This window comes from Numenius arquata, chromosome 12 (assembly GCF_964106895.1).
Source record: "Numenius arquata chromosome 12, bNumArq3.hap1.1, whole genome shotgun sequence".
Taxonomy (NCBI): domain Eukaryota; kingdom Metazoa; phylum Chordata; class Aves; order Charadriiformes; family Scolopacidae; genus Numenius; species Numenius arquata.
Genome location: NC_133587.1, coordinates 44668415 through 44683727, shown reverse-complemented (window position 1 = coordinate 44683727; position 15313 = coordinate 44668415). Strand labels below are relative to the sequence as shown.

The 15313-nt window shown below is 45.6% G+C and overlaps 1 protein-coding gene across 1 annotated transcript in view; it reads left to right on the top strand.

Moving 5' to 3' along the window:
- Positions 1 to 258: 258 nt before the first annotated feature.
- The window catches only part of MAP4 (microtubule associated protein 4), a 157172-nt gene continuing 142117 nt past the window's right edge, over positions 259 to 15313 (top strand). Inside the window, exon 1 of the mRNA XM_074157655.1 lies at positions 259 to 374. The gene's annotated coding sequence lies outside the window, so the exon portion shown is untranslated. The remainder of the gene's footprint in view (positions 375 to 15313) is intronic.

Below are 15313 nucleotides of genomic sequence, written 5' to 3'. Positions count from 1 at the left end.
CCCCTTCCCCTCGCAGCGCCCCCTCCCCTCAGCCCCGCCCCGCCCCACCCCACCCAGCGCCATGGCCCCCTCCGCTCCGCGCCGCACCCTACCCCGCTGCCCTGTCACTGCAGCGCCGCCTCAGTCCCTCCCGCCGCTCGCCCCGCCCCTGCACCGCCCGCCCTGCCGGGGATTGGCGGGTGGCGGGCGCGGCGCGTTCCCATTGGCCGAGCGGCCGAGGGCCCGCCCGCGGCGCTAGCAGGGTAGTGCGCTCGGCGTGAGGCCAGCGGCGGCTCCGTTCCCTCCTTCTCCCCCGGCCGGGCCCGCAGGGGAGAGCGGCACTCGGCAGGCGGCTCCGTCCCGGCGGCAGCCCCCCGCGCCCCCCTCCGCCTCCGGTAAGGGCCGCCGGGCGCGGGGGGCAGCGGGTGTGGAGAGGGTGCGGGGATACCCCGCTCGGAGCGGGGAGAGGGCGCGGCGCCCTCTGAGGCGATGGAGGGGCGGCCCGCGCCGGGCCGGGCGCGGGGGGCTCCGGCCTCGCCCTTGTGGGGATGGCGGGCGGCCTGAGGGGTGCGGGGGGAGGCCGAGCGGGCCGGCAGCGCTGCCGGGTCTTTTGTGAGGGGCGAGGGGGAAGCGGGAGGGGGCGGGGGGGCGGTTGGAGCCGGTGCGGGCCGGGCTGCGGCGCGGTGGGTGACAGGGGAGCTGCGGGGCAGGGGGGGAGGGTGTGTGTGTGTGGGATGGAGGAAGGGCCCGGGGCACCGGGAGAGCATCTGCCTGGAGGAGTTTGCGCCTGGGGGATCCCGGAGCAAGGGGGAGCCGCCGGGGAGCGGCTTTGTTGCATTGGGGGCGGAGGGGAGGGAGGGGAAGAGGCCGCGGTGGTCCTGGGGAGGGCTGCAGCTTGTGTTTTATTTTAAACAGAGCTCTTTTAGAGCTGGCTCCCTCCCCCAAAAAAAAAAACGCATAGGAAACGTGGGGGTTTTTTTGGCCAAGGGCGACGCAGTGACTCGTCACTTCTCTTGGGACCTCTCAAAACTTTGCATGAGGTGATTTCCTCCGTCCTTCCCCGCCATCCTTCGTGTTGGGCCGCTCTCCGTCCCAGCTTTATAAGGCTGGCGGGTGGCGTCGCTTTGTGTGGCGGGGAGCGGGGGGGGGGGAAAGATCTTCGTGCTGTAAGTGGGGAGCGTGGAAGGGATGGGTGAGCCCTGGCGGAGTTGTCGGCTGGCTCTTGGGTGCCGTGGGTGTGGCGAGCGGGGTGGGATGCCCGCGCTCCAGGCCTCCATGGCAGTGTCTCCCCGCCATCGGTGCGGTTCCGGCAGCCCTCTGCGTTTATGTAGGTTGGCCCCGCTTTCCAGACGAGCCAACTTGATTTAAGAGGAAGGGTTTGTAGTTTTAAGCGTGTCAAACAAGCGCTTGCTGCAGCGTGATGGAGGATTGCTGCCCGTAAGTTTAAACTGGGGACGGTGAAGTTTTCTCGTTCTGAAGATGCTGTTCTGCTGCCAAAAGCTATTTCTGAGTGTCTCTCACTGCTTTGTTGTAAAATCTACTTCTCTTGCAGGGGTGTGTTAAATGCACGATCTGTGAACATACTAAACCCGAATTTAGATGCTGGGGTTTTGTTTGTTTTTGGGGTTTTTTTGAGCTTCTTGATAACTCTTACTTGGTCGCTCCCTCTTATTTCTTTCTCCTGATTCCTATATGGATTTAACAAATAAACTCATTTATTTTAGCTTTTTTTTAAAGTTTTTTTTTCTTTTTTTTAGAGCTGGACTCCCATATTTAATGAACCATGTTCTTCCCAGCTTACAATTTCAGCAGGGTATCTGAAAAGCTTCTTGAACAACATAATAGCACTGTCTGTGTTTCAGCTTGTGGAATAGCTGGGTGCCTCCCCATGCCCCCTTTCCGCAGGGCTCTGGGTGATGCTACTGTAGCTTTGTTTTTTAAAATGAAAGGACAGGACTGTGTTGGAGCCTTAAAACTGGAAGGCTTATTTCCTCTTTGCCAGGGCTTGATTATTCCATCTGGTAGTGTATGTTTTACTGTTATTATACATATAAGGCACTGTTGTAGCTTGATTAACTTTTCCTTTATTTGAGAAAGAAAAATAAATCATGACTTAAAAATATTCAACAATTGTGATAAAAGTGATACTGGCTGGAAAGAGCTGCCTATCTTAAAAGTGCCTTAATTTTTTGTTTGTTTGTTTTTCCTTACAAGAACTGGTGAAACTTTTGTGTTTTGGAGGATTCATGAACTCCTTTTTTATTTTTTAACTTTTATCTTTTTTTCTGCCCTTCTCACACTAGAAGAGATGGGGTTTTTCGGTTGTAAATCGAGCTTAACTGACTTGCTTTTGCAACAGCAGCAATATCCTGTGTCCTTTGTTTTGTTTGGTAATAATTACACGTTAGTGACAAATAATGAGCTTGACAGCAGAATAGTTGATCTGTTTGTGAATGTGATTGTTGACTCTGAAACTGAAGGACGTGGATATTATTAAATCTGTATTATGTGTCTCTGCAGAGATGACATCAGGGAAATTTCAAATAATACAAAGAAGTGTCAGTGGTTTAGAAGATCACAGCCCTGCAAGTTCAGCTAGAGCGCAGTGTTGCCATGGGTACAGTTTTGTGGGTCACCCCTCGTTCCCCCCCGAGTCCTCAGATGATATTAGGAGAGGATTAAGTCACTCTTGTCCTTAAAGAACAAATGGGAAGGCTGTTGGTAGCATGCTTATGCCAGCGGATCCTCGTTGGAGCTTTAATATCTGACTTTATCAGATGGTTTCTTAAAAGCTAATGACTGTCAGTCAGTTTGCATGTTGCTGGCCAGCGATCCCGGGGCAGGCTCCGAGGAGTGGTGAACACCACAGCTCGGCTCTGGGAACGGCGGAACCTCACCCTTGCAGGATATCTGGAGATCTGTTTTAACAAGTTGCCTAATTTGTCTGTGGGAAACTTTGAAGGTTGTGAGTGGTGTGGCGTTGTGGGCAAATGCATCGCTTTAGCCCTTGGCCCGCTGCTTTGTACGGAGTTGGCTGTGGGCACCGTAGAGAGCGGAGCAAGGAGACCAGGAGGTGAATAATCACAGGACAGGTTCCCATAAACTGTTGAAAGCAAGTTCTGGGATCTGTGTCTGCCAAGCCTTGCAGCACTGGTAAGCGTCAGTTAGAGATGGCAGTGCTACTTCTGAAGCACTTGGGTTTAGAGTGCTCGTTCGTTTCCCTTCCCGGGGACACTTGACAGTTCAGTCCAGGTTTCAAATACCAAAATATTGCTTAATCTGTTCTTTCAATCATGATATTAAACACCCCCCCCACTCCCCCCAACGACATAAGCACAAGACAACCCGATCAACAGAAATACAATGAAAATAGAAGCAACTTGGTTTTTTGAAGGGGCAGTAGGTAGGGCTGTGTGGAAGGTGGGACATGACTCGATTTCCAGTCTGAAGCTCATTTTACAAAGTCTGATGAATACTCAGTTTAAACAAATGAATTACGTATTCTTTCTGGTGCTCGTAAAAGGGCTGACGCAGCCTTAATTCTAGCGAATGGAGCTATAATTATATTTGAGGTCCCAACCCCTGTAGTATTTTAGTGGTTACCTCTCTTCCCTAGAAATAAATGAATCTGAGCCATTAAATGAGATTTGGATTCCTGCAGAGTTCAGGTCTAGTTTGGACCCATCACTGTCGGCACTGTTCTTGCTCTTGTGTACCGTTCTTAAGCTTCCCTCCTGTTTACTAAACTCTCTTCTGAGATCTTCAGCTAATAGCTCGGTACTTAGACTGCACTAGTCTCTATGCACATAGCACTGATAGCAGAATTTGGATGTCTGTACATATGCCAAACTTATGACTAAGGGAAACCACTGGTCAGACGGGGTGCAAGTCTGTCAAGATGAATTTGAGCTACTTGCAATTCAAATGAAAGTGATGGTTACTTAAAAGCCAAATAATGTATAACTAGACCTTGGTTTGGTCCAGAAAAATCCCAAATAATTTATTTTGCTAGTCCAGACATAGATTGGGAGATAAAATTCCAGTCTCCTTCTCTGCGAATGAGGAGTTCAAGGCACATTACTCATCGTGTTGTTGCCGGTCTGATTGTAGGCAGCAAAATTGTGTTTTGTGTATGTGCTTCTGGAGTTTCAAAGGCAAACTTGAAGTGAATATTGTTCTGAAAGGCTGATAGTTATTTCCTGTAGCTTCGTGTTTACACTTCCTGTCTCAACTAAAATAGATCCATCTCTTGCTTAGTCAAATGTCTGTGTATCTGGCTTCCTCGTGTCTTAACAGTGCAGTAGAACTGATTTTCTTGTAGTTTTTTTTTTTTTTTTTTCCTCGAAGGCAAATTAAATTACACTCGCCTGTAGATCAGAGAAATGCAGGGGTCTGTGATTAGAGCAGACGGGATGGGTGGCAGAACAGCTCGAGCCTGAGCCATCGTCGCTGCCGTCATCTACAGAGGGTTCATCTCCCAGAAGCAAGGGCAGATGTACTTTGGATCAGGTTCTCGAGGAGGTGGTGTAAAAGCTGGGTTGAACAAAGTACAGCCCTTGTGAATAATGCATCCAGGTAGGCTCACACAGCAGGCGAACCCCTGTTTCCCTTGTGGGGAATTAATTTCTCCAGCCTCCTACAACTCAGAAGCCGGCTCCGTGACTTAGTATTTTGCACACGTAAAAGAATTTCTTGTGGGAAGAAAAGGTCAGTGAAATCGGTTGCTGTAGAAGTTATGCAGATTTTTAACTTGGTAACAATAAGAATGAAATACTTCTGGCTCACACTAGTGTCTTATGTTGCTTTTGGGGAGGCTTTTTAATAAAGTTTCTTAAATTTAAATGTTAGAAAATATTAAATATTAAAATTATTTAAAATTATTCGGAATTCTAGCCCCAGAAGGTTATGGACAGACATTAGCCTGCTGCTTAACTAGTATTTAAGTTTTAGCACTCTTAAAAAAATATATCGGGGTAGTGCTAAGGGTTTGGTGGGATGGGTTGGAATCTGTTCCCAAACAAGATTAGTGTTAGACTCCTCTGAGTAAGCTGTTAAACTCTGAGTGTTGTCAGACAAGCCCATATTTTGTAAACTTTGGTTTGCTTGAGAGTAGAATGTCTGCAGTTGTTGCTCTAAAAACACTGGAGATACTGTGTTAGGTCTACAACCTAGATGAAAAAATGGATGTATATGTAAATTACAGTATATTTGAACTCCGTAATGCACATTCTTCCCTTGGAATATCTGTGGGAAGGTAGGGGGATGACGTGGGTTATTTATCCATTGCTTTATGTGCATCCTCCCCTAGAAGTGGGGAGGGAAGGGTCTGATTTCTCTCCTGCCTGCCCGCCCTCCTCGCTAATAGAAAAGGCTGTTTCTTATTACTCTTTTAATCCTTGCCTGGCCTCTTAGGAATTTTCCTCCGACAGGGTGGCAGCTGCTGAATTAGTACTTCTCTCAAGGACTAGCGAGATACTAACTTTGAGATAAAGCTAACAATGTCCCTGCAATTTGGGCTAGCAACAAAAAAACCCAACCCACCCTCAAAACAACCCAAATCAGTGGTAGCCGTGTAATTCAGGCAGGTTTGTGTAACGCAATAGGCTCTGGATTAGCTTTCCTTTGCCAAGGTTGGATTTCCAGTGTCTTGGATCTGTAACTTCTTTTTTTTTTTTTTTTTTTTTTTTTTTGTAAAGAGACTTCAGCGTAGACAAACAGAGGTCTGGAGCCTTTGTACCCTGCCCAAAATGATGGTGGCAGATTTGTGATGTGGGTGGAAATGAGGTTAAGTATTAGGTATACCATTGCACACTGGATGACGTGACACGCATGGTGTAGCTGGAGATTAAAATGGGATGAGCAGTTCGCTCATGCTGCTTTCTGGCTATCAAGCTACTCGTGTAGCTGCAGGAAGCTTCTGGGAGAAGTATGCAGTTAATCACATCCATTAGCATGATTAAAATCCTGATTAGCCTGTGTCACTCACTCCCATTCTCCACCTACACTTCGCCCCTTTTTCCCCCGAGTATTTGCAAGTATGAGCAGAAGACGGACCGAGAACAAGGCAGGCTCGGACCTAAGGGATGCTCACTGGGCTTTTAAATATAATCAAACAGTTCTTGGCTCTATATTGTCATAACAGGCAAGTTCTTTGATAAGCCGTGCAGCTGCTGTCTGAACATAAAATCTTAAAAAATCAGCCCTTCGCAGATAGAGGATCCTTAGCAAGATTGTCTGGAATCCAGTTGAACATGAAGTAGGCTTGTCCTGCGAGTCAGTCGAGTGCTCATAGCTCACTAATGTTTCAGATCTAGTGCCTACCAAGGTTTTAATTTTAACGCCCCCATCTGCATTTGATGATGATCTCTTCGTGTTGGGTGGCATGTTGGGTCCGTGCTGTCCTTGCCTCTTAAGGGCCAGGGCTAAAATGGGCTGGAGGAGGGGTAATTTGATGGGAGGATGACTGGGTTTAGGCTGAAATTAAGGCTGGGGGAACTGCTTGCAAGGAGGCTGCTTGCATTTGGCAAGAACTAATAAGAAGTGGGAAAAAAAAAAAGGGCTAAAAAAGGGAGGTTGCTGTGAATTCTGTTGTGCAAAAACTCTCCCTCTTTCAAACTTTACTTGTTGGGGAGATACTGTACATAATAAAGTTGGATCTTTTTGAAAAAGCCAGCTTCTTTCTGAGCATGAGGTCATCCCCCTCCAACACATTCCCGCCTGGGAGTGAGTCATTGTTCCTTTTGTAAAATTGCATTAGGGCTACATCATCCCGAAAAGCTGTTTTTCAGCCGAATTTAGGGGTGTTGACAGTTGCTTTAAACAAAGTAAAACTCTGGGAGTGTTTATCAGCTGAATTTCAAAGTATGTTTACATGCTTTTGAGTTAGGGCTCCTGAAGTGCTAGAATATAAGATCAATTCAGATTTGTTGGTGAAAACCCTCTGGTGCTGGGGGTGCTGGGTTTCAACCCCCACCACCCCTCCTCCCGGGGTTTTGAATCCTCGGCTGGCAAAACTGAGGATTGTAGCAAATTTATTCGTGTAGTTTAACTGATGTTTGTGAAATGCTTAAAATTCTCTGAAAGGGGCAGAAAAACATGCATGTGCTTTAGTTGTTCTTACTTCCTTCCCCCCCCCCCCCCCCGCAGCTGGTCACTTGTTGTGGTACTTGGAATTCTTCGCTGTAGATAATCTGGCAGTTTTTGTCCTTCTAAAAGTGTGATACTGCGAGTTTGTTTCCATGTTATGGCTGTTGGTTTTTTTTTTTTTTCCCTCTATAACAAAACCAGCTCTGGATTCCAGCCTTCTTTCACATTACTTTTTTTTTTTTTTTATCGCGCTGTTATGCCAACATAACTCCTGGCTGGAAAAACGGTCCGTGATCAGGTGGGATTTCTAGAACTATTTTTAGGACTCGCATCCATTCTATTAAAGGGGAAGTTCGAATCAAGTAGTTGGAAGAGGGGATGCCAAGAACACGCATCCAACTGGCTTTCTCGGCGGGGGCGGGAATGGGATGGAGGAGCGCTGTCGGTGGCACGGCTGGATAAAAGCAGTGCAAAGGATTAAGGTTTGGGGTGGAAAATGCAACCCCAAGCCCCCCGTACCTTCCATCGGAACAGCTTGAACTGCCAGGCGTGCTGGAATCTTACTGCAAATCTGAAAGCTGTGCGTTACTGACCGTTTTCCTTTAATTGCCCTCTGGAAAGTACCAGGCATTCTCTAAGATCCTAACTACTATCAGGATATCAGGAAGAAATTCTTTAGTGTGAGGGTGGTGAGACACAGGCCCAGGTTGTCCTGAGAAGCTGGATTTTTGGCAGAGCTCGGATGTGTGGTGGGCTCCAGGATGTGGGGTACTCTTGAACGGTGGTGTAATTTTGGCACCATTTTATTTACCCCGCCTGGAGTACTGTGTCTAGCCCTGGAGTCCCCAACATCAGAAGGACATGGAGCTGTTGGAGCGGGGCCAGAGGAGACCACAGAGATGCTGGGAGGGCTGGAGCCCCTCTGCTGGGAGGACAGGCTGAGAGAGTTGGGGGGCGTTCAGCCTGGAGAAGAGAAGGCTCCGGGGAGACCTTGGAGCCCCTTCCAGTCCCTCAAGGGGCTCCAGGAGAGACAGGGAGGGACTCTGGATCAGGGAGGGGAGCCATAGGAGGAGGGAGAAGGGTTTGACACTGAAAGAGGGGAGATTGAGCTGAGATGTGGGGCAGAACTTCTTTGCTGTGAGGGTGGTGAGAGCCTGGCCCAGGTTGCCCAGAGAAGCTGTGGCTGCCCCATCCCTGGAGGGGTTCAAGGCCAGGTTGGAGGGGGCTTGGAGCAGCCTGGTCTGGTGGGAGGTGTCCCTGCCCAGGGCAGGGGGGTGGCACTGGATGGTCTTTAAGGTCCCTTCCAACCTGAACCATTCTATAATTCTATTGGTAATTTAAATTTGAGTGTGTTTCAGGCACACTGAGAGGAAGAGCTCTCCTGTTGGGTACAAGGCTGTTCTTCATGGGTTAGGCTAAAGGTCCACCTGGGCCCGTAGGTGCTCTTGGCAGTGCCTCACAACATCCACTTGGGAAGTTCTCATGTTCCTGTGTAGGTACGTATGGCTTGATGGATGCTTGAGCAGTTCCGTGACATTATTAATGATGCCAGATCTGTTAGAAATATGGAGGGAAAACTCTATTGCAAACAGCAGTTACAGAAGGCACCTTTCAGCGTAGTTAGCGCTGCTCAGGTCAGTTCCAAGTGCTTAATCTTGCCTGTAACCTGATTATTGTCCTCACTTCAGTCCCTTTCTAGGGGACTGAAATGGTGTTAACACCAAACACCTGAATCTCCAGTTTGGAACTTTCCTTTTTGTTGTTGTTGATTTGGGGTTTGGTGGCTTCTGTGGTTTTTTTCTTTGTTTGTTGGTTCCCCCCATCGCTTTTCAGGCCTCTTGTTTGTGTGTGTTTTATTTATTTTTTTTAGCCTTGAGGATTCTACTTCTCTCTGTCTTCTGACTGTCAGAGCTGTTTCTCTATCGCAGTTTTACTAAGTGCAGAGCTCTTTTTAAAGAGGCTCCTACACTTATCTGCACTGGTCTTAAGGAATTCCGGAAAAGTTTTTCCTGCTGTCCACAGACAACTAATTAATAGTAGTGAAAGTAATTGGGCACTTCAAAACTGTGGAAAAGCGAAGACAAAAATCTATGAGCCAGTTCCAGCAGAGGCTTTGAATTAGACTCTGCAGATTTAAGAGGCAAAGAATGAGACAAAGAACTGAGTCATCGGCTCTTCCTTCCTTTTGACTTCTGTGGTGGGAGCGAATCCTTTCTCTTCTTGGTCAGGAATTAAAGCAATTAAGAAAAAAAAGGCTCTAGATATTAAGAGCTAGGTAATTTGGACTTCTCACTTAACAGGAGTCGTGGATTTTAAAGTGATTTAGATATGCAGTAGTAACATAAATATATTTGTTAGGAATCCAGTAACAGGTCATAAAGTGAGTTATTGATGCACAGCTTCAGGAGGATTACTTTGATTACTTCCACCTACACCAGCGCACCTGGATGAAATGATGGGAGGGGATCACCGGGGCATCTGTAAAACTAGTAATCATTGTGGAGGTTTCAGTCTGGCATTAAATGCTGTTGGGATGACATGTCGTAACGTTTGTCACCCAATACACGTATCAGGTGGTAATTCTGTGACACCGCGATGATGGGAGCTCTGGAGGATGCTGTGGGTGGCTCAAGCTATATTTTATATGACAAATTTGCATTTACATATGAAGCGACAATGTATATAATCTGCGGTGTTACTTTTATTCCAGGATAACTTTATGCTTAAAGTATATATAGTATTTTTTCTCAGACTGTATTTTAAGCTATTTAAGCGTTTACGGCATGAGAATTAAAGGATATATCCATCTTGTGTTCTGAGGACTGGATTTTTTTTTTAATTGGTATTTAGGTAAAATGGGGTTTTTTGGGTTGGTTTTTTTTTTTTTTGCGCGTTGGGATTTGGACAGAGCATGTAGGGCAATAGGATCAAGTGTCACATTGGGGATTACATATTTGTCCTGGAGTGACCCTCTTAGTAGCTTGCATTGGTGTAATTGGTGAATGACTGCCTGGATTTATAGGGATGTATATCTGCATTAGCACTGCTCCCATGGAACTTGACCTTATTTGCTTTTAGTCCAAACTGTTTCCACCTTGGGAATTCACTTTTAAGGAGAGATCCTATAAGATGCCTCAAACTAGCATTTTTAGGCTTGTGTTTTCCCCTTAGAAGTAATGGTGGTTTTCCTAGGAGTAATAGTCCTGTATATTAATATAGAAGAGTATCGCAGGGCATTGTCTGGTTCCTGAAAACCAAAGGAAGCTGTATATTCACTTGAGGCCTGTGAACATTAATGGTGTTTAAAAAAAAATTCATAAATTGTTCTTTACTTGCATCAGTAGTCATCGTCTTGTTCTTAAAACTATAACAACTTTGTAACTCATGGTATTCTCTATTATTTTGATGCGTTGTATTCCTTTGCTGGCAGCTTCTGTGAGACTTCCCTCTCCTGGAATGAATAAATATGATTTTGAAAGAGTTGGGGAACATAAAGAAACTTGGGAGGTCTTATGCATGTCTGTGTTGGTGGGTGCAGGCAAACACAGTCCGTTGCCCACGCTTTGCGATGATGCCCAGTTATTGATCTGCATTGGTCCCTGTATTGGGAGTGTGTGACCCGTGAGCCGGTAAACACCGAAATAAGGCTTGATTTCCCTAAAGGACCTGATGTCCCAAGCACAGGTTAGTATGAGTGTATGATGTCCGGACCAGACCTGGCTTGTGCCTGGGCAGTTAAGAACAGGGGCAGAGAATGATCTCGAACCTCTCTTAATTTTTCTCTGTGGGCAGATGTTAATGTCGTGTCTAATGTTTGCCTGTGTGAACCTTGTAAAGTTCAAGGTCTTGTACCTGGGTCGGGGCAATCCCCAATATTGGTACAGGCTGGGGGATGAATGGATTGGGAGCAGCCCTGTGGAGAATGACTTGGGAATACTGGTGAGTGAAAAATTGGACGTGAGGTGACAATGTGTGCTGGCAGCCCAGAAAGCTCCCCCACATCTAGCTGCTGCCTCCAGCTCTGGGGCCACCAACAGCAGAAGGATGTGGAACTGTTGGAGTGGGGACAGAGGAGGCCACGGAGATGCTGGGAGGGCTGGAGCCCCTCTGCTGGGAGGACAGACTGAGAGAGTTGGGGGGTTCAGCCTGGAGAAGAGAAGGCTCCAGGGAGACCTTAGAGCCCCTTCCAGTCCCTAAAGGGGGCTCCAGGAAAGCTGGGGAGGGACTCTGGATCAGGGAGGGGAGCCATAGGAGGAGGGGGAAGGGTTTGACACTGGCAGAGGGGAGATTGAGCTGAGATCTGGGGCAGAACTTCTTTGCTGTGAGGGTGGTGAGAGCCTGGCCCAGGTTGCCCAGAGAAGCTGTGGCTGCCCCATCCCTGGAGGGGTTCAAGGCCAGGTTGGAGGGGGCTTGGAGCAACCTGTTCTGGTGGGAGGTGTCCCTGCCCAGGGCAGGGGGTGGCACTGGGTGGTCTTTAAGGTCCCTTCCCACCCAAACCATTCTGTCATTCTCTCAAGATTAATTTTTCCTGGCTAATATTTTTAATTTGGCAAATTACCAGTAATCACTGCTATTGCTAAGGGACTCACCCTGTGGGCACATCCGTCCATACTGGTCTCTAAACAGGACTCTGGCAGGCTCCTCTGCATCCAGTACTGGTTATTGCTGGGGATGGTAACTTCCCTAGGATTTTCCGGTTTAATCCAGCCTGCGGAGTTTATTAACTCCTCTTTGCCAGCAGAATCCCCTGCAGTCACGGTCAGGTAAGGATGGATTAGGAAATGGTTGTGATGCACTAAACAAGAAAAGCTGAATTTGTCAACTCGCAGCCGATAGCCGCGTTGTATGTTAAATCTCCTTACGCCTTTGACAAAGGCCTTTAGTTCTAAAGTGCTGATTTTGGGGCTTTTTTTTTCATTACCATGAGCTGTTTGTGGTACAGGTTCTACTCTGCTGCCCTCCTGCGCTCCTCCGACCTTCTCTCTGAACTTGCATCCAACCCGTGCTGCTGTTTTCCTCCCTTATTTGTGTTTCTTGCCCCCCAAATCCCATTTATAGCCCCTCTGGAGGTATTATATGTGGGGTGCTTTTCCTTTTTGCATTAAAAACCTTTTAAAAAGGCCGTTTGAGGGTGGATTGCCACACATAATTTCGTACAGTGCTCCTAAAAATCCAAACTCTGCCTGGCATCAGCTGATGCTGGGTCTTATTTAAACACACTGCAGACTTCTTGATGTTTTGGTTTTTTTTTTCCCCCGGGGAATCGACTTCCTGTGATAAAAAACGAGATTCCCTTTTAAAGTAGAAGTCTGTGGTTTATATAATGAGAGTAGGAAATGGTCCAAAAGTGACACTGGAAGAAAAGAAAAGTTATTTTGGTAACAGACTGTTAGACCAGAGAATAGAAAATATGCTCAGGAGCCTATTAGGAACTTGGATTCTCGTTGGAAAGTGAGAGGAATTAGTGTGAGGAATGAAGTGAGGGAGGGAGCAGGTCGGAGCAGCGGAAGGGACAAAAGTTTTACAGTTCGCATCTAGGATTCCTCTGAAAAGATTTAACTCTTTCCAAACTACTTTGAATCTCCTCAATAAACTGCTGCATAATGTGTCTCCAAGTTTGAAACTCAAAGAGCCATGATGGGTTTTGCTTATTTGATTTATGAAGATGTGAAAATAGGTTATTTTTTTAATTTGTGCATGCGGTTTTGTGGTTCCTCCCCCTCCCAGTAATCCCAGACCAGGGAATTCCTTTCTTGCACCTGCATTTTCTCTCCCCCTTACACTTCATCCTGTGACTGGCTCTTCCAAGTCTGATGTTCCTATGGGTCTAAAATTCTAAAATGGAATATTGGTTGTCATTTTTTGGTTTTAAACTGGAATATTGCTTGTGGGTTTTTTTGGTACAAGGCCCTTTTAAAGAAATTTAAGATTTATTAACTCCAGATATTCATGTCTTGGTGTGTAATGAGATATTTTTCTATCTTCTGGCTCATTTTGTTTCTGATTTGTTTTCCCCTCAAGGGGCTCCAGGAAAGCTGGGGAGGGACTCTGGATCAGGGAGGGGAGTGGTGGAATCATTATGGAATCATTAGCTGAGACCATCCCTCTGTCTTCTAAAATCCTTTTCTTTGTCAGCTTTCTAGTAAAGAAATTGCAAGTGGGGAGTGGGGGGAGCACAGACTGAGAGAAAGGTTCTGCTTGGCTGACTTAAGGAAAGCCATGCTCTCCATCCCGTGCTGGTAGGACCTAAATCCCATGGATCATCCTCAAACTCCACCAAGACCAGATCCCCCGTGTTTTCCCTGGATCCCACAGCCTGGGTTCTTTCCTGTGGGGAAAAAGCAAAATGTATTAATGTCTGTGTTAACCCAGGTTTGTTTTGAAAGGACCCTCCGCTGCTTTTTGTCTGTGGTATTCCTGTAGAAACGCTGAAAATGCCCAAGATGGATCAAAATGAAACCTTTTTCTTCCTTCCAGTCTGGGGTATGTTTATTTTCTCTAGTATGTCATTTGTCTGTAGCCTTATTTTTCAGCAGCCAAATATGCTGACTGTGCCTTTATGTTTCCCAAGTGAAGTTCTCTGGCAAGCTTCACCTCTTCTAACATCATTTTGAGGTGCTGATGTAATCAAATAGTTGAACGTGAACCGAAGAGGAAATAATACAGTGCAAAACGTGCTCTTAAAATATGTATGGAAATAAAATACGTTTGTTCTTTTTATTTTTTATTACAGTAAGCATTTGTGGTATTCAGTTATTTAACTTTTGATTTATTTGGTTTTTTTAATTGAAGGGATGTCAATTCATTGAATGCTGAAATGGGGTGGGGGGGAATTAAGTCTGAGTTACGTATCTTGAACATATAATCAAAATTTCACTGGGAGTTATTTTTACAACTCCATTCTAATAATCAAACGTTGTGCTGAGCTAATTTTGCAAATGTGAAGGGGGTAACACAATGAGTACAGGAAAATAGGAAATCTCAGTTGACATGTGTTAGAGCATCCTGATTGTAGAACTGCAAACCCATGTAGTATCACTTAAAAGAAATGTCACCATTTGTAGATTGAGGAATAAAATACGAACAATTCTCAGAGAAAAGCAAAATAGAGGTAGCCTCTGATTTTTAATGTCTTATTTAGCACATACAGATAACCTGGAGTTCTTATGAGTGTATATATTGAATTATATATATTGAAAGTATATTGTATTTTTATATACAATATATGTAATATTGACTCTTTAATACTATTGAATTAGAATTGAAAGGTAGCTTTGTATGCCCTACAAGTCCTTTACGATGCTTTGTCCTTAAATTATTTTAAGTTTCAAATTAAAGATGGTTAGATCTAATCATTTATGCAACCGAAGCTTTGGATTCCATTGAAAGAAGGTACTGGGTTATTAAGAGAAGTCAGACTGGGAAGGGAAGCTGTGTATCCACAAACTACACTTCTCCTTTACTGATATTGGACTCTTTCACAGCAGTTCTCTTTTCAGTTAACGCTTTAGGTTCAAGCCTAAAGCTTTTAGTGGGATTAGGGGTAGGAAAAAATAAACCTAGATCAGAGGAATACATGGAATATATGGAGGGGAATAAAAGGAGATATTTTAGCATGAACAGCAGAGAACAAGGGTGAAGTCACTACTAGCTATTTTGATTCTTTATTACTCTTCACTTTCATAGCATATGAATAAAAATCAAACCTCCTCCAACAGGTCAGGCAAAAGCATCATCTCTGTGGGTTTGTGCAGTAGCATCTCTTCTGGTTTGTCCTTTTATTCATCTTTTTGTTTTCCGTGCTTGGAAATGTTCAGAGAAGGCAAATAATCTGTAAAGAGGCAGATGATGGTGGTGAGGAAATCACCCGGCTCAAAAGTCTCTTTGTCTCCAAATAATAATAATAAAAAAAAAAATCTTCTGGTTGCCGCTGTTACCTTTGTCCTCTCGGCACAATTTATCACTGGCAGCTTGTGGGTCACACTGATTGCTCCCGTGTCCCTGCGTATCTCTTCCGAGATAGGTTTTCCCGTAGTCTTTCAAAATGCAGGCACCGTAAGTTCTGCATGAAATGCTTTGTATTATACTTTTCCGAAGCACATTACCAAAAAAAGGGGGGCTGTACATTGAGGGGACCATTTTCATCTACTGAACAGTGTCATTGGCTGTATTTTATGGAATTGGCTCAGATCTTAGGGTTTTTTTTTAGGCTGGAAATTGCCTGTGAATTGTTCTCTTGGATAGTTTT